The sequence below is a fragment of the Pongo pygmaeus genome, chromosome 17 (genome assembly GCF_028885625.2).
Source record: "Pongo pygmaeus isolate AG05252 chromosome 17, NHGRI_mPonPyg2-v2.0_pri, whole genome shotgun sequence".
NCBI classification, from domain to species: Eukaryota; Metazoa; Chordata; class Mammalia; order Primates; family Hominidae; genus Pongo; species Pongo pygmaeus.
In genome coordinates, this window is record NC_072390.2 from 20,595,648 (window position 1) to 20,617,961 (window position 22,314).

At 48.3% G+C, this 22,314-nt stretch overlaps 1 pseudogene; it reads right to left on the bottom strand.

Annotated features, from left to right (window-relative positions):
- Window positions 1-252: 252 nt before the first annotated feature.
- LOC129019159 (prostaglandin E2 receptor EP4 subtype-like) lies at window positions 253-21,898 on the bottom strand (annotated as a pseudogene).
- Window positions 21,899-22,314: the final 416 nt, after the last annotated feature.

A 22,314-nucleotide genomic window follows, 5' to 3' on the forward strand; every position in this document is an offset into this window, starting at 1 on the left:
TGGTACAACCTCACTCACCCCAGGGCTTTGTACTTGCTGTTCTTTCTGCCCAAAATCTGCGTGGGTCACTCCCTCACCACATTCAGGTCTTTGCTAAAGTGTTACCTTCCCAAGGAAGCCTTTCCTGGACATCCTGTTTAATCCTGCAGCCCCACCTCCATCTACCCCATGCATTCCCTATTGCTCTTCTTAATTTTTCTCCATAGTACTTTTAACCACAGGAAATACTATATATTTTACTTACTTGTTTTTTCATCTTTTGTCTTCTCTCTCCAGGATGTCAGTTTCAGGAGGGCAAGGATGATCATCTGTTTTGTTCACCACTATATCCTCAGTGCCTGCAATATATCTGGCAAATAACCAGTATTCAACAAATATTGAATGAATGAAGAAGTTTCCAATAATCAGCACAATGCAAGAAGATGAACTGAATACCAGTTTTGTGTCAAGTTTGGTCTTAAATCCAGACTTTACCACTTACCAGTTGTGTGACTTTGGGCAAATGATCTAAACTTTCTGAGACTTATGTACCTCATATACAAGATGGGGACAAGGATATGAAGTACAGTGCTTGAAACACAGGTGCTTGATAAATAGCCATTGTCATCATCACCATCGTTGTCATCATCATCATCACTAGCACTATTGTCACTATCGTCATTATCATCATCATCACCACCATAACAATCATCATCACCAGCACCATTATTGCCATTGTCATCATCATCATCATCTTCATCATTATCCCTATCCACATTACCATCTCCACATCATGCTCACCATCATCACCTAACCTACTCCCAGGACAGAATCTTGTCGTCTCTGCCTTAGGGACAAGTGGTAAATAACCCTAGGCAGCCCCTAATCTTATCTTGACCTTGCCCCCTGGTGGTAGCCATTCCTTCTCTTCTTGACTCATTCAAGTTAAATGTAGATTGAGAAAATTATGGCCAAAGAAAATCTCATTCATCCATCCATTCATTCAATTAACATCTATGGAAGCCTACCATGCTCCAAGCACAATGCCGGATGTTAGGAATCAAGAGACAAATAAGATTTGGCCCCAAACATCATGGAGTGTGAATGTTGAAAAGCAGTTTTGCTACCACACGTCAAATGCTATGAGAAGGTGGGTGAAAAGAAGGTGGTGGGAGCATATGAAAGGCCTCCCAGCCAGACTAAGCGGGAGTGAAGGTGGGCACAACCTCCCAATGAGGAGCATAAACTTCACAATCAAGGTGAATAAGTGTAGGAAGGATACTACAGGAACTGCAAGTGCAAACACATAGAGGTCTGAGCCAATATGACCCATTCTGGCAACCACAAATAACTCAGAGTCTAGATCCAAGCATTCAAGGGCAGTGGAGATATAGCCCTGGGCTAAATCAAGCAGAAGACTTTAGCCATTGAGCGACAGATCAGATTTGAATTTTAGAGGCAGTCTTTCTGGGCACATTTCAGGGATAGCATCAGAGGAGGCAGGGAGACCATCTCAGAGGCTGCTCAGCTGAGAAATGATGAGGCCAGAATTAAGGCAGTGGTGGCAGGATGGGGAGAATGGTGATTACAGGGGGATTTAGGGAATGACATCCGAAGGACGTGGTGATGGATTACGTATGAGAATAGAGGAGTCAAGAATGACCTTGAGGTTTCTGACTTCAACTCTGAGTGGATGGTGGTACTGTCAGTGAAGGCAGGGCATAAAAAGAAGCAGATTGTTGGGACCAAATCAAAGATGCTGAGGTATGTTTTGGACATGTGGCATTTGGGACTGCAGGGGACATTGAGAGGAAAACTCCCCCAACCACTGGCTCTTGGTCCTGGGGTTCTCAGAGAGAAAAGAAAGCTGGTCAGCAGTTAAGGATTTGAGTTACTGAGGCAGTCCATGGGGGTAGTGTCTGAAAATTATTTCTTTTGCAGAGAGCCCATTTACCCTTGGAAAAAAGCTTTTATAGTGCTTTCCCCAAGTAATTAGTTTTTCCAAAGGTCACTTTAGAAGGCCTGCTAGTTTTTTCAGAACTCATTTTGAATTTAATTGCATATTGGCAGGAATCAAAGATTCAAATGTAGTAAGTTTAATTGACTGTCTCTTTTAGATTACAACATTTCTGCTGGTGTTGAGTTCACCGCATTGGACTACCTGCTAGTGGAGAGCCTTTAGGTTTAAAGTATGCAGATCGGTTGTTGTCAAATGAATTGAAGAATGTAAAATTGATTGGCTCCCTCTGTAGCCCCAGATTTAGTGTCAGTTCCTAAGCCATAAGAGCCAAAGAACCATGAACTCACCCTTTTGCTCTCGTTAAAACAGAACCATTGCTGGGCAAAGCCTTCTGTTCTCGTGTGAACTGGACAGATTTCCCGCCTTATACATCCACTACACCATTTTTGGAAGGGAAACATGTTGAGGTGTGTTTTGTGGTTGTGTAAATGTGTGGCTGTAAGCCCTTCAACACCTTCATTGAGGGTCCCAGATCAGAGATTAGGGCTGCGGCAAAAGATGGTTTGGATGTTTTATCTTTGCAAACTGCTAGTTTAACAATTCCACAGCAAATGGAATGGGACTGCAAGATTCTCTACTCTTCCCTGTAAAAGTAACCATGAAATGGATGCACAAGCTCTGGCCCAAATCCTAGTGTGGATGAGGGATGTGCATAACCAGCTGGAAGAGTCTTTCAGCAAAATGGAAATGCCCGCCCTGCTCACAGGCTCATGTAAAGAAAATGGCCGAGACTGGATTCCTCTTACAAGGTATTGCTCAAAGGGCTTTGAAGTAAGATCAAGCTTGCCTTCTGATGAACAGCCTGAGCTAGGGAGAGGTCACAGGCTTGAAACTACTTTGATGAAACTTCAGGCAACAGGCATGTTCATTGGATGGAGGTAAAAATGATCCAGTCGGACATTCCTTTTGGGAACTGTAAATGTTAAGGGTACAAAAAGAAGGCAATTCATGCTTCTATGAAGTGGCTGCATAACCTAACTGGGGAGGTACCAGGACTCAGCAGGATTCGGTTGTCGGTGCTCTCACATCTCCAAACCCCCCCATTTAAGTGGCATCACTCAGAGAGTATACCTCAAATGAGAAGGACAAGGATCAAGGAAGGAGCTTTGGAAGATTTGAGTTTCTGATAGGAGACATAAACTCAAATGTCACAGGGGTGCAGCAGAGGGTATGATGGTGTGAGGTTGGCAGACAGGAATATGGCAAATTGATAGACATGTTCTCTGACCACAAGGAAAAATCGCAACTCAGTTTCAGCCAATTGTCACCTTGCAGGACTGTGGGCCAGTGCTTCCAGATGTTCTAATTTTTTTCAACAGCTGATGCAAATTCTGTTTTAATTGTGAAACCTTCCATTTCTTTTAAACGCTGCAAGGGCCAGCTGCCAGCCACCGTCAGTCCATGGGCTTCCTGTTACATCCTTAGTCTCAATGTTATGGGAAAGAGGAGGAGCTATAAAAAAAGAACGATGAAAAAGGAACCAGAGGGATCAGCAGGAAGAAGCAGAGGCTGAGTTCATGGAAATCAGTCATTAGGGGGTCTCGGCATGGAGATGCAAAGAAGGTCAAGGAAGGTGAGGGCTGCCAAGTGTCCACTGGACTTGAGAAACAGCTGTCCTTTGAAAGTTAGCCTGAGCCATGTCAAGAAAGTGAATCTCTTGGAGGAAATAAGAGAAGAAGAGAAATCTTGCCTGCCCAGAAGAGAAATCTTTTTCTAGTGGTTCACTGTCTTAAAGAGCTTATCCCATCAGGCTGCCTCTCAGCCTGCTCAGCTTTGAGTTGCTTCTGACCAAAGGTCATTTCAAGGCTTTTATAGCAAAAAGCAGGTGCAATGTGACTAAGGAGGGCAATGCTGTGGGCTTCCCAAACCTGGTTTCATTTTCTTTTTTGCGTACACAGCCATACTACATTTCCTAGCCTCTCTTACAGATAAGCAAGGCTATACAGCAGGGATCTGGCCAGTGGAATGTGGATAGGAATTATGTCCACCAGTGCTTCTCACACTTTAATGTGTGTGAATCACCTGAGAATCTCGGGTGTAACTGTGGAAAATTCTTTTCTAAAGGGACATAGGTGGCTGACAGATTTTATCCCTTTGTTGTTTTATCCCGTCTTGTTTCTAGCTGGAATGTGCAGTGCAATGCAAGAAGTACAGCAGCAAGAAGCATGACATGTGACGAGCTGTAACATGTCAAGGATGATGGAGTAAGAAAACAGAAGGAGCCTGGGTCCTTGATACTGTGGAGCTTCTACACCAGTCATTGGCTGCCTATCCCTGGCTTACATCGTGTGTGAGATCAACTCTTGGATTAAGCCACCTGCTATAGTTTGACCTCCTCCAAATCTCATGTTGAAATTTATTCCCCAGTGTGGGAGGTGGGGCCTAATAGGAGGAGTTTGGGTCATGATGGATCCCTCATGAATGTCTTGGTGCTGGCACCAAGGTAATGAGTGAGTTCTCACTCTATTAGTTTCCGCAAGAGCTGGTTGTTCAGAAAAGCCTGGCATCCTCCCTCACTCTCTTGCTTTCTCTCTCGCACATGATCACTACACACACCAGCTCCCCCTTTACCTTCCACCATGAGTGGAAGCAGCCTGAGCCTTTCCCCAGATGTCCAATCTTCCAGCCAGCAGAGTTGTGAAACAAATAAACCTTCATTGTTTATAAATTACCCAGCCTCAGGTATTCCTTTAGAGCAAAACAAACAGACGAAGACACCACCATTAGCAGATTCTTAATTACTTGCAGTTGAACTTTGTCCTAATGGGCACAGGGTTGATGAACTGCATTTGTCTCAGTGCCACAGGGCCAAGGGGGAATGGGAACTCATGTTGATTGAGCAACTTCCACGTGTCAGGTAACAGACAGCCTCTCAGTTAATCCCTGTAATGACTATACCACTTTCAATATTCCTACTTTACAGATGAAAGGGAGACACGAAGAAACTCACCCAGGGCCACATACCCAGTTCATGGAATAATTGGGCTTTACACTCATGCTTGCCTGGATCCTAGTGTACATTACAGCAAACCTTGATGTCGCTTAAGAACCAAGATGCGTGAACGATTCAGGTTAAGAGAAATCCTTAAGGATTTGCCTGTGCTTGGCATGGGGTCTTCGATTAAATATTGACATCAACAACCATAAATTTCAATGGCTTCTGCTAACTCTTTGGTTTTGACTATTACTGGGCATTACTGGGAAGCCAAACAGAGGATGTCTCTCATTTCAAGGCAAATTTCAAGCTTCCAGATGCATTTGCACTGGCCTGGGAATCCCTTGTACACTCCAAGACATAAGGGAGCAGGAGTCAAGCCACGGAAGGCTGCTTAGCTGCTGCAGTCAGAAGAACTGCTTCTGAGGACAAGTCCAAACCATTACTTCTCCACCTCAGAGCACCCAAAGTATAGAGCTTAGACTATTTTGATGGTATGATAGTGTTTTAAAGGGTTTCTCATGCCTTGCGACATTGCTGGCTTAAACCGTAAAGTCCTTGAGAGCAGAAACCAAGATCCTCACAGAGCCCACCTGTGTAGTGAGAGTGCCCACTACGGCTAGTAGACTACATATTTGAGCCAGCTTTCATCACCAACAACCAGCAAGGGAGGAATTCTTAATGCTTGTTGTACAGATAATTATATGTATAGTTATTATATAAAATATGTATACAATATGAACTTGCTAATGTTTGCTTTAAAAGCATGGAAAAGGGGCTTAGGAAAATTATGTTAAAGCATTCTTGTGGCTTTTCCTAAGTGGCAGGATACATTTGTATTCTCCTTTGTGACATGTTCTGCTTACACTGGTCATTCCACAGTGACAACATGGGATTTTCATGATCAGGCAAGGAAAGGCCATTCCTGCTTTGCCAACTTCAAGGAAAAAGAAAAAGGGAATTTTCTCAGAAAAACAATGATGTCAGCAGCGTAGCCATGATAATCAATTCTAAAATGTTTTCATCTTGAAGATCCTGTTTTTTGATCTTACAAACTCATGTGTCTCTCAAAGAAAAGTTGTATGGGGAGGCTCACATGGGGCAGATCCATGGGTCTTTATTTTAAACAGTCCCATTGTTCATCCAATGATATGTATATCAAGCACTTTGTATGACCCAGGCAGGCCAATGGGCTGCAAGGGAAGCCCATCACTGGGAGTGAGCATTTTATTAGATGTCAAGCCTCAGTTAGATGGACTTTCACCACTACCTACCCAAGAAAGGGATAAGAAGAGTTTCCGACATCTACAGAGTCCTTACTTCATGACAGAGACTTGAAATGCATCAAGACTAATCTTGATCCAGTCTTAAAAGAGATGCACTATCTAGACTTACAGATGAAAAGACTGAGGCTCAGAGAAGCCACGTAACTTGCCCAAGGACACATAGCAAGGATGCGACAGAGCTGGCACCTATGGCTCCAATCAGAAAGCCACCCTTTCTCTCTGTGACCTACTTCAACTCAGGAGTCATGGCAATTGCAGTCAATTAGGGGGAGAGGATAAACAAGGAACAGTAAAAAGATAATATGCTATAAGAAGCAAATCAAGCAAGAATTATTTGAGAGACAGGAGGTGACAAATGTGTGTGGAGGACAGTTTAGATGGGGTGGGTTCAGTGACTCCCTCCATGAAGAGTGACATTTAAGCCAAGACCTGAATGAAGGAGCAAATCATGTGCAGAACCAACAAGAGTGTCTCAGGCTGTGGGCACAGCAGGTGCAAAGGCCCTGAGGCAAGACAGAGGTGGTTGGCTCAAATATGAAACAGGAGGAGGCCAGTGGAGCTGGAGTAGGGTGGGTATGAGGGGAGAACAAAGGCACTAGAAGGTAAAGCCAAAGAGGTCTCCAGAGCAAATATGGCCCTGAAGGACTGAGAAATACTCTGGTTTGTTCACCATCCAAGAGTATTGTGCAGGACCCACATTATAACAGAACCTGGCAGGCTGCTAAGTAGGAAACAGGCCACAGTGGGGCAAGGATGGAAGTGGCTACTGCAACAGTCCAGGCTAAAGATCAGTACTCTGTGACTGAGAGGGAGATCTCGTGCCCAAGGTAGGAAGGAATCTCCAGGGGAAACAGAAGCTCAGGAACACATGAGCAGGCATCAAAAGGTTTGTGTTTACTGTGCTGAGGGACATTGGTCTTTATAGTGCCAGCACACCCTGGTCGTGACCAAAGAGAACTTTTCATCCAGTCCCCCAGCCCCTCCTATCCTTTGGAAGTGAGGGGAAGCAGCCCCAGGCTCAGCTCTCACAGATGCTACTGCGTTTAGGAAGTAGCCACAGTGCACCCTGGCTTCTTGTTTGAGTCATTCGTTGGCAGTGGTCTCTTTCACGTAGCTCATGCTGGCGGCTGTATACCAGTGAGTCTGTGTGAGAGCTCCTTTAGGAAATGTAGTTGTTCAGCAACTGAAGTGGAAAAATGGCCACACGGGGTAGGGTTTGGCCTTCCAAGTGCAAACACAGGCTCATCTCTCCTCAAAAAAAAATTATGTGTACACCTAAAACCTCCTTTGTGCCTGGTCTGAAAAGAGCTTTTATATATGCTTTGAACAATTCTTCATATCATGAACCTGCTATTGTGGAGGAACTTGCTATTGCAGAGGAACCTGCTATGATGAGTACTTTTTCCCTGAGAAAATAAAACATGAGTCTAGTGATTTCTCACAATTATGTTCCAGGCTCAGTTTTTAAATAACTTTTAATCTTTGAATTCATAAACTCCCAAATCCCTGGGAACCCACAAATATCAGAGCCAGGCAGATTTTCCTCTTCAAATTTCCAACCAGAGTAATGGCTAATATTTGGATAGAATTTTGAAGAGAATGAGACAATGAGCATACCTTCATCTGTTTACAGTAGCACCATGATTCTGCTTTGGGAATATCAGTCAGGATTATGTTTTCTTGTGTGATTTGTCAACTAACACTCACTTAAGTAAGGTATACGTTTATTTTTCTACCACATGAAAGTCCAGATGAAGGTGGTTCAGGGCTCCACAGTGTTTGGGACCCAGGTTCCCTCTATCTTGTTACTCTACCATCTGTTTCCTCCATTCTAAAGTTCACCACATAGTCATCTCCAGCCATGATGTTCACATTCTGGCCATTAATAAATACATAAAGACATGCCATATCTCTTTAAGGACATTTATTGGAAGTTGCCTCCATTATTTCCACTCATGTTCAATTGGCCAGCATTTTATTATTTGGCTTTGTAGCTTCAAGAGATGCTTCAAAATGCAGTCTAGATTTTGGATGGCTGTATGCCTGGCTAACACTGTGAGATTTCATTATCAGGGAAGAACTAAAGAACAGTTATGGAGGACAACTAGTAATCTTTATCATCCTTGGACAAACAGTTTTCCCTCTTTTTTCCCATGTAGTTCATGTGGGTTGAACATAGTTCAAAGACAGGCATATGACCAAGCCTGATATCGTCAATTTCTGTTATATTTCAAGGACTGAAAGTAACTCAAATCTTTCTAGTGAGAATAAACCACATGACATTTGTCGAAACTATTAGAAAAAAGAAACTCTTCTTTTTCTGAGATGATGAATTAATCTAAAATAAGCCTGACGCTTCTGGTGGTCATCTCTGCCATCCAGATGAGAAATTCTCACAATGAAGCCAACTAAGAGGAAAGCGAAACTGAAGGATGAAGAATCAGATTGCTCATAATATCCTTTGAACCTCTGAATCTAGCCATGCTGAAAGCATGGACCCTGGACTTTTTTGCTCCAGTGATTTGCTCTCTTTCTGTCAGTACTTGCAATTGAAAGAGGCCTGACTAATACAACAAACAAAAAGAGTTGCTCCCTCAATTGCAAGGAATAGGCGCCATTTTAATAAAAAGGTGACAGAAGTGGGGTGGGGCTTATTTTTAAGGATATGCACATACCAGGACTGGAACCCTTCCACATTTGAGACAGTCATAAGATCCAGCTACTTTCTTCATCTTCTCTACTTTTGTATCTTATTTACTTTGCTTCTCATTCTCAACTGTCATCACACTTTATTTATGAATCAGGAAGGGTTGCTAGAAGGAAAAAAAAGAAATTTGGGATAGCTTACACAGGAAAGGAACGTTGCAGGGTAGTCCACAGAACTAAGACGAAGGCTGGAGAACTGGGCTGAAATAGAATGATAGCCACAGAACACATTACTTTCTCTTTCTTTTCTTTTTCTGAGTCCATTCCTCTTTTGCATCAACATTCTCTTGAATCTTCCTTCCTACTCTAATACCCTTCGTTTAAGACCTTGAATTTGAAATTATAAAACAAGGAAATTTTATTCTCCTTCAGTCTTTGGGCCTCATCAAGCCTTGTTATTCAGTTTTATTTCAGCGTTGAAGCTTCAAATCTGTTCCCGAGAACAGCTTTACAAAATGTGAGAAAATGTCCCAAAGAGGGTGACTCCTATGAGGCAAAAGACAGTGAAGTGGAGTCACATGGTTTGCAAGTTCTGTGAGGTGTGAAGCTTGCATCTGAATCAGAGGATGTGCATGAATCTGCTACATTTAGGAAAGAGTTCGAGAGTGAGAATGAGAGAAGATTTTAGTTATGCTTCATTCTTGGATAAAATCAGAGGGTAAAAGCTTAAGGGAATTCCAGATACTGCCTGTAGAAAGGAGCCAAATCTAGAAAACCAGGGACCTGGTTGATTTTAAGAACTTTGTAAGATTCTAAACCCTTTGTTGTTCTCCATGTGGGTGACTTCTATTATTGCCAATAATAATAGTAGACACCATTTATTGAGCATTTACTCTGCACTAGGAACTGAGCTAAGCATTTAGCTGCATTACATCATTTAATCCTCTCAATAAACCAATAAAGTAGGCACTATTATTATTATCCCTATTTTATAATAAGGAAAGTCTCAAGTAGGTTGCATTTTCCATGTTCCCACAGATGTTGCAGGCTGAGGAAGGGGGAAGTGAATGCAAAGAAGCATTAATGGGGAAGAGTCAGGATCAGGTTTACTCATCTCAGAATCTTCCCTTGGGTCAGTACTGTTTAGCACCCCCATCTCCCATTCTGCATTATTTAAAGCACACTATCTTGTCTCACCCAATCTTGCCATCTTGCCTTTAATGCAACTGTGACTTCTTTAGGGGCAGGGACAAAACAAGTTCCAACTCAACCTGGCACTTGGAATTTGGACTACACAGTCATGTTGGGACTCCTCCTTTGGTCTGTTTATCCCCTTCTCCTTCCTTGACGGATCACTAACTAACTGTTACGCATGTTGGGGCTTCCAAGGAAGAAGTAACATTTCATTTCAAAATATATTCAGAGTGGATTATTTGTAAAGGCAGAGATGATACTAAGCCTGTTCACTTGCACAATAATATAGTAGGACTGGTATAGTAATGCACCCTCTCCTCTGATTATCCTTCACTGAATGGAAGCAGATAAAAATGACACTGAATTGGGGGTGACAACAATTGTCATCAGTTTCCTAAAATACAGACGTTAATGGTATAAAATGGAATGAATGGAAGAATATCTAGCTATGGAGAATATAGGGAGATATACTTATTTTTTTGTACTGATTTTTTTGTTTCCAGTTAACATTTTTATTATATAGGTAATATATCCTCAACGTTGAAACAATGAAAATACTGAGAAGAAAAAAGAAAAAAGGTCCTCCAAATCATAATATCCAGAAATAACTACTGTTAATATTTTATTTATATCCTTCCAATTATAATGTATTTGTATGTTTGTTTGCTTATGGCTCAGCCCATACTACGGTTTTTGTAAAGTTTTTTTTAACTTTGTAATAGTGTAACTCTATTCTATGCCATTAAATACAGACTTATGTAATAGTAGGCTAGTACTTTTAGGAACAGAAAATAACTTTCTACTGAAAATGCTAAATCTAAGGATGGTGTGAGTCTGCAGCTACCACGAATGAAGAAAACCTAACCTGTATGTGAACTAGTTCAGCACAGAAGTAAACAGAGTGACAGTGAAAGGCTGAGTCTTGATAATAATGCTTGAATCCCTGGATCCAGCTTTGCCTCTTGAAGAGGCAGTAAAACATAGTGGTTAAGAGTGCAGTCTCTGGAAGCAGACTGCTGCCTGAGATCAAATTCTGGCTCTGCTACTAGGATTTAACAAGATAATAAATGTAATGCACTTAGAACACAGCCTGGCTAACAATAAGCCCTCAATAAGCATTAGTCATATCATGCTAAGAAGATTTTCAATTACATCCATCAATCAATTCTTTTTTTGTTGCCTTAACCCATTTTGATTGATATAGATATGTACTTTTCAACTAGATATACATCTTTCAACCAACTTGAAAATTTTATTGACAACAAAATAAAATCATTTTCTCAGTAATCACTTAAGACCCCTCTTGCTTTGAATCTAATGTATCTCCCTGGTATTTTAAATGTTTCTAGGGAAGAAGCCAAATATCCTCTCTGGACATAGCTCTCAGCCAGTGTTCAATAAGTGCTTACTGGATAAACAGACAGATAATAACTTCGAGCACCCCTTTGCCTGGAGGACAACAATTTTAACCATGAGGACATTGTACAATTGATCATAAAGGACCAAATTATCTGTTTATTGATTACCTCCTTTGTGTCTTCTCTTTCCTCTTTATTCAGTCAAAATTCCATGGATAAACATGATAATCACTTTTTCGCTTATAGTCATCAACTCCCTTTACCCTCCCTCACTGTGCTGTATTTCTTGGGTTAAGATCAACTTTCTTCCCACTCAATGTCTGCACCTGCCCAACTGAACACAGAGAATGTACAAGCATGACAATTAGTCTCACTTAAAATTCATCATTTCTATTCTCAAGAGGGCCCTTGACACTTCCTAGCAATCATACTACGTTCCCTAGTCCGTTCATTCTCAAGCTCCATATAGCTACTTAGTACCCTCCCCGTCTTCTCAAACCTCTAACACTTTCTTCACTATCCCCATCAGCTGATGACCTTGCCTCCTACTTCACTGATAAAACAAAAGCAATCAGAAAAGAATTTTTATAACCATCTCTACTCACCTACCTGTGTCTCTGTCCATATACTTTATTTTCTCTTTTGTTAGTATGATTTTTTATGGTCAGTTTGTTTTTTAAAAAATTTTTGTCAATATTTACAAATAGTATGATCTTAACATGCTTTAATTTTTAAATATTTTTCTAAGATGTTTTTAAGAAATAATATTCAGGTAAGAAGAATCATAAAGGGCCGGGCGTGGTGGCTCATACCTGTAATCCCAGCACTTTGGGAGACCCAGGTAGGCGGGTCACAAGGTCAGGAGATCAAGACCATCCTGGCCAACATGGTGAAACCCCATCTCTACTAAAAATACAAAAATTAGCTGGGTGGGCGGCACGTGCCTATAATCCCAGCTACTCAAAAGGCTGAGGCAGGAGAATCTCTTGAACCCGGGAGGCAGAGATTGCAGTGAGCCGAGATCGTGCCACTGCACTCCAGCCTGGCGACAGAGCTAGACTCCGTCCAAAAAAAAAAAAAAAAGAAGAAGAATCATAAAGAATAGAAAAAATGCTTCTGAAAATAAAAAGAAGAAAGTTGTACTTTCCTATATCTTAAAATAAGTTATAAAGTTATGGTAATTAAACAGTATGGTATTAACCCAAGACAGAACACACAAATTCACCAAAAGGACAAAAAGGAAAGTCAACTAATAAGCCGTAAGTATGTGTTGAATATGTGATGGGGTAGGCATTTGGTTGTTAGAGTTGAGGCAATTTGTTTGCCAGTTTGTTTGCCAAAACAAAACAAATTCAAGATGAATCAAAGCATTTAATATTAGAAATTAACTCATAAAATAATGATAAAAACATTTTTGAGGTAAAGAACTTTTTAAACATAAAAGCAGTGGAAGATACCATGAAGGATAAGACTGGTAAATTATGGCTACATAAACAGTTTACACCTGTATATTTAAAGATAAAAACTTCAAATAAAATTAAAAATGGGCATGGTGGATCACACCTGTAATCCCAGCACTTTGGGAGGCTGAGGCGGGCGTATCACCTGAGGTCACGAGTTTGAAACCAACCTGGCCAACATGGAGAAACTCCACCTCTACTAAAAATACAAAAATTAGCTGGGCATGGTGGCAGGCGCCTGTAATCCCAGCTTCTCGAGAGGCTGAGGCAGGAGAATCGCTTGAACCTGGAAAGCAGAGGTTGCAATGAGCCAAGATCTTGCCACTGAACTCCAGCCTGGGTGACAGAGTAAGACTCTGTCTCAAATAATAATAATAATAAAATAAAAACAAATAACACCAAGAAAAGTATCAGCAATATATGACAGAGTTTAATACCCTTAATATATAGAGCTTTTAAAAACTCAGTAAGAAAAAATGAACCCAACATTAGAAAAATGGTCAAAGCACCAATTTACATTCTTAGCCAGGGTGTATAAGAGCTCCCCTTTCTCCACATTCATGCAAGCATTTTTATTGTCTTTTTGATGACAGTCATTCTAACAGGTGTGAAATGATATCTCAGTGTGGTTTTGCTTTGCACTTCCCTGATGATTCGTGATGTTAAGCATTTTTTCATATACCTGTTGACCGTTTGTATGCATTCTTTTGAGAAATGTCTATTCAGATGTTTTATCCATCTTTAATCAGATTTCTTTTTGCTATTGAGTCATTTGAATTTCTTATATATCATGGATATTAATCCCTTGTCAGATCCATAGTTCCTAAATATTTTCTTCCATTATCTAAGTTGATTATTTCCTTTGCTGTGCAGAAACTTTTTGGTTTGGTGTAATCCCATTTGTTTATTTTTGCTTTTGTCACCATGCTTTTGAGGTCTTATCTTAAAAATCTCTGCCCAGACCAGCCACGAAGCATTTCCCTTAAGTTGTCTTCTAGTGGTTTTATCTTTTGGGGTTTTACATTTAAGTAATTAATTCATTTTGAGTTGATTTCTGTACAGGCTGAGAGATAATGGTCTAGCCTCACTCTTCTGCATGTGAATATACAGTTTTCTCGGCACCATTTATTAAAGAGACTATCTTTTCTCCATTCTGTGTGTTCTTGGTACCTTTGTCAAATGTCAGTTGGCTGTAAGTTCATGGACTTATTTCTGTGTTCTCTATTCTGTTCCACTGGTTGATGTATCTCTCTTTATGCCAGTACCATGCTATTTTGGCTATCATAGCTTTGAAGTATAATTTGATGTCAGGTAGTTTGATGCTGCTGGCTTTATTATTATTTTTTTTTTTTTGCTCAACAGTGCTTTGATTATTTGAGGTCTTTTGTTGTTCCATATGAATCTTTAAATTGTTTTTCTATTTTTGTGAAGAATGTCATTGGTATTTTGATAGGGATGGCACTGAATCTATAGATCACTTTGGGTAGTATGGACATTCTAACAATATTAATTATCCCCATAACCAGGAGCATGGTACTATTCATGATAGCCAAGATATGGAGTCAACCTAAGTATCCACCAGTGAATGAATGCATGGATAAAGAAAATGTGGTACATATGCATAATGGGATACTACTCCGCCATAAATAGAATTAAATTCTGTTATTTGCAGCAACATGGATGAACCTGGAGGACATTATGTTAAGTGAAATAATCCTGGCCCTGGTCCGGCACTTGACTTGCTCCTGTTCCTGGTCCTTCCACGGCCCTGGCTGCAACTGGTTCTGCCATGTCCCTGGCCATGGCCCTGACCTGAACTTAGACATGTCCGGGCTCCAATTTGCCCCGGCCCTGCCTTGGCCTGTCCATGCCCTGTTCTGCCTTGTCCGGGCCCCAGTCTGTCCCTGCCAAGGCCTGTTTCTGCCATTATCCTGTCCTGTCCTGGCCGTGCCCTGGGTCTACCCCAGCCCTGGCCCTGTACTGGTCCTGCCTTGGCCCTGCCTCAGCTCTGGCCCTGTCCTGACACTCCCTTGGCCCTAGCCCCTACCCTGGCCATGCTTTGGCCGTGTGCCTGTTCCTGCCATATCCCTGGCCCTAGCCCTGTCCTTATCCAGGCCCTGACCCTGACCCTGACCCTGCCCTGCCTTGGCCCTCCCATTGCCCTACCCTGTCTTTGACCCTGCCCTGGACCTGCCTTGGTCCTGAACTGGACTCGGAAGTGTCCTGGCCCTGAATTGACCTGGCCCTGCCATGGCATTGGCTCTGCCCTGGCCCTGCTGTGGCCTTGCCCTATTCTGCCCTGCCCTGGCACAGACCGAGCCATGACATAGTCCGGTCCTGCCACTGCACCGCCCTACCCTGCCTTGGCCATGCCCTGGCCATGCCCTGGCCCTGGCCCCACCCTGGACCTGCCCTGAAACTGCCTTAGACCTGGCACTAAGCTGGCTCTGCCTTGGCTTTGGCCCTGCCCTCTCTATGGTCTGGCTCTGATCCTACCCTGCTCTGCTCTTGCCCTGCCCTGGCCAGCCCTGCCCCAGTCCTGCCATATCCCTGGCCCTGGCTCTGCCCTTATTCAGGCCTGACACTGCCCCTGCCTCTGCCTGTCTTTGGCCTGGACCTTGGCCCTGCTAAGGACTCACCCTGGCCCTGACCTGCCCTGGCCTCGGCCTTGCCCAGCCCTGACCCTTGCCTGGACTTGGACATGTCCTGGCCCTGATTTGCCCACACCCTGCCTTTATCCAGACCTACTCTGGCTCTGCCTTAGCCCTGGTCTTTTTGGCAGGGGCAGGGCCAGGGCCAGGACCAGGCCAGGGCAGGGTCAGGACCAGGATAGGTCCCTGGTAAGGCCTGAAACAGGGAAGGGCCATGGCCAGGGCAGCTGCAGGGCCACTGTGAGAGGTGACAGCGTGCTGGCAGCCCTCACAGCCCTCGCTCGCTCTCAGCGCCTCCTCTGCCTGGGCTACCATTTTGGTGGCACTTGAGGAGCCCTTCAGCCCACCGCTGCACTGTGGGAGCCCCTTTCTGGGCTGGCCAAGGCTGGAGCCCACTCCCTCAGCTTGCAGGGAGGTGTGGAGGGAGAGGCGTAAGCAGGAACCAGGTTGCATGCGGCGCTTGCGGGCCAGCTGGAGTTCCGGGTGGGCGTGAGCTTGGCGGGCCCTGCACTTGGAGCAGCCAGCCGGCCCTGCCAGCCCTGGGCAATGAGGGACTTAGCACCCGGGCCAGCGGCTGCGGAGGGTGTACTGGGTCCCCCAGCAGTGCCAGCCCACCGGCGCTGCGCTCGATTTCTCGCCGGGCCTTAGCTGCCTTCCTGCGGGGCAGGCCTCGGGACTGCAGCCTGCCATGCCTGAGCCTTCCCCCGCCTCCATGGGTTCCTGTGCAGCCCGAGCCTCCCCGACGAGCACCGCCCCCTGCTCCATGGTGCCCAGTCCCATCGACCACCCATGGGCTGAGGAGTGCGAGCACACAGCAAGGGACTGGCAGGCAGCTCCACCTGCAGCCCCAGTGCGGGATCCACTAGGTGAAGCCAGCTGGGCTCCTGAGTCTGGTGAGGATGTGGAGAGTCTTTATGTCTAGCTCAGGGATTGTAAATACAGCAATCGGCACTCTGTATCTATCTCCAGGTTTGTAAACATACCAATCAGCACCCTGTGTTTAGCTCAAGGTTTGTGAGTGCACCAATCGATACTCTGTATCTAGCTGCTCTGGTGGGGCCTTGGAGAACCTGTGTGTCGGAAACTCTGTATCTAACTAATCTGATGGGGACATGGAGAACCTTTGTATCTAGCTCAGGGATTGTAAACGCACCTATCAGCGCCCTGTCAAAACAGGCCACTCGGCTCTACCAATCAGCAGGATGTGGGTGGGGCCAGATAAGAGAATAAAAGCAGGCTGCCCGAGCCAGCATTGGCAACCCGCTCGGGTCCCCTTCCACGCTGTGGAAGCTTTGTTCTTTCGCTCTTTGCAATAAATCTTGCTACTGCTCACTCTTTGGGTCCACGCTGCTTTTATGAGCTGTAACACTCACCGCGAAGATCTGCAGCTTCACTCCTGAACCCAGCGAGACCACGAGCCCACCAGAAGGAACGAACAACTCCAGACGCGCTGCCTTAAGAGCTGTAACACTCACTGCAAAGGTCCGCAGCTTCACTCCTGAGCCAGTGAGACTACGAACCCACCAGAAGGAAGAAACTCCAAACACATCCGAACATCAGAAGGAAGAAACTGCAGACGGAGCTGTAACACTCACCGCGAGGGTCCGTGGCTTCATTCTTGAAGTCAGTGAGATCAAGAACCCACCAATTCCAGACACAACTGCAGCTCCAGGGTCTGGGTCAGGGACAGGTCCAGGGCAGGTCCAGGGCCAGGGATATGGCAGGACTCAGGGCAGGGCCGGCACTAGGGCTAAGTCAGGGCAGAGCAGAGCAGATTATGGCCAGTGCAAGGCACGGTCAGAGCCAGGCCATAGAGAGGGCAGGGCCAATGCCAACGCAGGGCCAGAGTAGTTCCAGGGCTGAGGCAGGGTCAAGGCAGGTCCAGGGAAGAGGCAGGGCTAGGGCCCAGGCAGGACCAGCGAAGGACCAGGGTGGGGCCAGGGCCAGGGCATAGCCAGAGCACTGCCAGGGCAGTGTAGGGCAGGACAATGGCAAACTGGGCCATGGCAGGGCCAGGTCAGCGCTTGGACAGGGCAGAACAGGGCAGCGCCATGGTAGGGCCAGGGCATAGCCTGGCCAAGGTTTGGGCAGGGCAAATCAAGGCTGGGCAGGACACCTCCAAGTCCAGCTCTGGCCCTGCCTTGGCCCTGGTCCCACCCTGGCCTGACCTTGTCTCTGGCCCTGCCCTGTTCATGTCCTGGCTCTGGCCCTGCCCTGTCCTGCCCTGGCACTTCCTGTCATGCTCTGTCCCTGGGCTGTGCATTAGCCCTGGCCCAGCCCTGGCCCGGTCCTGCTTCTGGCCCTGTCCTGGAGTTTACTGGGTGCTGCCATGGCCCGATCCTGCCATTGCCCTGCCCTCCTCTGCCCTGGCACTGCCATGCCCCTGCCTGGGCTTTAGCACTGCCTCAACCCTGGACCTGCCCTGACCCTGCCTCAGCCTTGGAACTACCCTGACCCTGCCTTGGTGTTGGCCCTCCCCTCTCTGTGGCCTGCCTCTGGCCCTGCCTTGCAGAGGCTATGCCCTGCCCCGCACATCCCAGCCTGGGCCCAGCCCTGGTCCTACCATATTCTTGGCTCTGGCTGTACCCTTGACCCGGCCTTGCCCTGCCCTGTCCCTGCCTTTGCCTTATCCTGGTGCTGGTTCTGCCCTGGCCCTGCCCTTGCTCTGTACCCTCCCTGGTTCTGCCTTTTCCCTGGCCCTGCCCTTGCTCTGGCCCTGTCCCTGGCCCAACCTTGGCCCTGGCCCAGCTCCTGGCCCTGTGTTGGTCTTGGCCTGGCCCTGGCCCTGCCCCAACCCTGACAAAGCCTTGGCCCCACACTGGCCCAGCCTTGTCCCTGGCCCTCCCCTGCGCTGGCCCTGCCTTGGCCCTGCACCATCCTAGTCCTGCCCTGGCCCTGACCTCGCCCTGGCCCTACCCTCACCCTGCCTTGGCCCTGCCCTACCTCGCCTTTCCCTGCCTTTGGCCTGCCCTGGCTCTGGTTCTGCCCTGGCCCTGCCCTTGCCCTGGCCCCTCACTGATCTTGGCCTTGCCCTTGTCCTGGCCTTTCTCTGGGCTTGTCATTGCTCTGGTCCCTTTCTGGCCCTGCCTTGTTTCTGGCCCTGCCATGTCCTTGTCCTGGACCTGGCTCTGGCCCTAGACTTCCCTGTCCCTGTCCTGCCATCCCTGGCCCTGTCCTTGTTGTACACTGGCCCTGCCCTGCCTTGGCCCTGAGCTACCCTAGCCCTGCCCTGTCCTGGCCCTCTGCTGGCCCTGGTCCTGCCCTGGCCCTGGTTCTGCCCTGCTTCTGGCCCTGGCCTGGCCCTGGCCTTGGTCCTGTCATGTCCCTGGCTCTGACCTTGCCCCTGGTTTTTCCCTGGCCATGACCCTGCTCCGGTCCTTCCCTGGCCCTGGCCCTGCCCTGGTTCTGATCCTGCCCTGGTCCAGCCCTGTGCTACCCTGTCCCTACCCTGCCCTGGCCCTGCCCTTGCACTGGCCCTTCCCTGGCCCAGGCCCTGGCCCTGCCTTTGCCCTGGCCTTCCCTGTCCCTGACCTGCCATCCCCTGGCCCTGTCCTTACTCTACACCGGCCCTGCCCTGCCTTGGTGCTGTGCTTGCCTGGGTCCTGCCATATCCCTAATGCTGGCCCTACACTGGCCCTGCCCTTGCCCTGGACCTGCCCAGGCCCTGGCATTGACCCTGGCCCTGGCCCTTCCATGCTTAAGGCCTTACCCTGGCCCAGCCCTGGCCTTGACCCTGTCCTGGCCCTGAATTACCTGGGCCTTACCCTGGCACACGTTCTGGCCCTAGCCCTGACCCTGGCCCTGGCCCTGGCCCTGTCGTGGCCCTATCCCTGTTGCTGGTCCTGCCATGGCCCTGGCCCTCCTAGGCTTTGCCCTGGTCCTGACATTGCCCTTTCCTGGCCCTGGCCCTGCCCCTGCCATCCCCTTACCCTGTCCTTGCTCTACACTGGCCCTGCCCTGCCTTGGCCCTGCCTTGGCCCTGAGCTTCCCCAGTCTTGCCCTGCTCTGCCCTGGCCCTGCACTGGCCCTGGTCCTGCCATATCCCTGGCCCTGTCCCTGACCTGGCCCTGTCCCAAGCCCTGGCCTTGGTTCTGCCCTGCTTTTGGCCCTGGCCTTGGTCCTTTCATGTCCCTGGCTATGGCCCTGCCCCTGGTTTTTCCATGGCCATGACCCTGCTCCAGTCCTGCCCTGGCCCTGGCCCTACCCTGGTTCTGGTCCTGCCCTGGCCCAGCCCTGACTGGGCACTGCACTACCCTGGCCCTGCCCCACCCAATGCTGCCCATGCCAGGGCCTTGTCCTGGCCCTGACTTGGCCATGCCCCTGCCCCTTCCTCTGGTCTTGCCATGGCCCTCACCCCACCACTGGTCCTGCCATAGCCCTGACGCTGACTTGGCCCTGGCACTGCCCTGGCTCTGCCTCTTCCATGCTTCCGGCCCTGTCCTGGCCCTGGCACTGCCCCTGGCCCTCCCCTGCCTTGCCATGGCCCTGCCATGTCCTGGCCCTGCCTCTGCCCTGGCCCTGGCCCTGCTCTGGGCCTGGCCTTGGCATTCACCCTGTCCCTGCTGTCGCCCTGACCCAGACCTGACCCTGGCCCTATCCCTGCCCTCCCCTGTCTTTGCCCTGTGCTATGATGTCCCTGCCCTGGCCCCGACTCTGCCCTGCCTTGCCTCTGCCCCAGACCTGGCCCTGCACTGCCCTGGCCTTGCCCTCAACCTGTACTTGCACTGCCCTGGCCCTGCCTTACGGTTACCTGGCCCTGTCCTGGCTCTGCCCTGGCCTTACCCTGCCCTTTCCCCACCCAGGTCCTGTCTTTGACATGTGCTACCTTGTCCTTCTCCTGCCCTGGCCCCTGCCCTTGCATTGGCCCTTCCCTGGCCCAGGCCCTGGACCTGGACCAGTCCTGGACCTGTGCTGGCCCTGTCCTGGCCCAGGCCCTGCCTTGGACCTGGCCCTGCCTTGGCGCTGGCTCTGACCTGGCCCTGTCTTGCCCCTGGCTGTTTCCTGGCTCTGCCCCTGCCTTGGTCCCAGCCACGCCCCCACTCCTGCCTTGGCCTTGGCTCTACCCCTGCAGTGAACCTGCCTTGGCCTTGACCTTGAAGTGGCCCTGCTCTGGCCCTGCCCTGGCCCTGCCCTGGCCCTGCCTTGGTCATAGCCCTAGCCATGCCACCCCTTGCCTTGGCCCTGGCCCTGCCCCTGCCCTGAATCTGCCTTGGCCCTGACCCTGACCAGGTCTTGCTCTGGCCCTTCCCTGGCCTTGGCCCTCGCCCTGCCCTGGCTTTCAGGAAAATTAAATTGGAGATATAGAGGAAAAGCACCTGGACAATCTCATTAGGGTCAGGACTTCAAAGTGAGTTGGGCCTGTTCTGAGAAGCTCACTGTGGGAATCCCAGCCCTGACCTGAAGGAGACACGTTCACTGCCAGGGACTCAGAGGGAAAGCGGGGAGTGGGGGATGGAGGAGGAAGGTGGGTTTGGGAAAAGGGCCAGGTGGGGCCCCAGCCCCAGTCACTCACCACGAGTGGGATGAGCCCCACCAGGGAGTCGCAATCAGTCAGACCATCTGAATCTCGGCACCTGCCACGCGGCTGAAGCTCCGACTACAAAAGTTGCTGAGGTGCAGCAGGGCTGGGGAGGCAGCGGGGTTGCCCCTGGAGGTAGCCAAGGCCATGATGGCAGTGGCAGCTGTGTGGTACGGCTCAGTGCCCCCATGAGATGCGGCGCATGAACCGGCAGTGCATGTAGAGCAGTGCACCACATTGGACCATATTGCAAAGGATGATGGCGAGAATGAGGGAGCCGAAACCTGGGTACAGTGGGAGTAGGTGGCGTGCGTCCTCACGTTGGTTGTCCAGTTGATGAAGCACGAGGTGTCTGAATACTGCAGCTGCAAACTACCGAAGCCCATGTTGGGCAGTGCTCAGAAGAGCATGTTGAATGCACAGACGGCATCCTATAATGCAGCTGCCAACCACTTGTCCACGTAGCAGCTGTGGAAAGAGGTGTGTTTGATGGGCAGGTAGCACTGGACACTCAGGGCGTAGACGATGCTGAGGCAGGACAGGCCGAAGAAGAGCAAGATGAAGGTGCTGTACTCACACTGTGGCTGGCCCCCAGGACACTGGCCCTTCACGCTCATGACGATGGTCACTGGGCTCCCCAGCAAAGTGCCCAACACGTCCGTGACGGCCAGACCACATACCAGCGTGTAAGAGGTGGTCATCTTCTGCTCCTTGTGCAAATTGCACAGCACCATGATGGCCACCAGGTTGCCCACAACCCCAAAGGTGAACATCACCAGCGGGACAGTCTCTGGGCTGTTCAGCTGGTCTAGGCTCAAGGAGGTGGAAGCATTGACCCTGGATGTGGACATGATAGTGGCTGGTGCTGCGCAGCCTTAGAGTGCGAACTTGAGTCTGGAGGTGGCAGAAGAGGGACAAAGCCACCACAAGTGGAAATTACCACTTGCCATGTGTGAGATCCATGCTGAAGAGATGATATGCTGATAAGACTAGGGGAGCAGCTAGATCCTGCTTTCAGGATTGCAGCCACTTACCAACTGCAGCCACCCAAATCTCCAGGCTCCCGATACAACCAGCCAGCAGCACACTCTTGCTGACATTAATATTTATAAACTGACCCTCCCATTCCCCTTCTCCCCCCAGCCCACCTCACTCCACTGACAAGATGAATAAGACTCCTGTCAAGGGAAAAGTAGCCTGCTATTGTCATCCCCCACAGATTCAGTCAATAAAATGCTCATTGAAACAAGTTATGGGGCTGGGCATA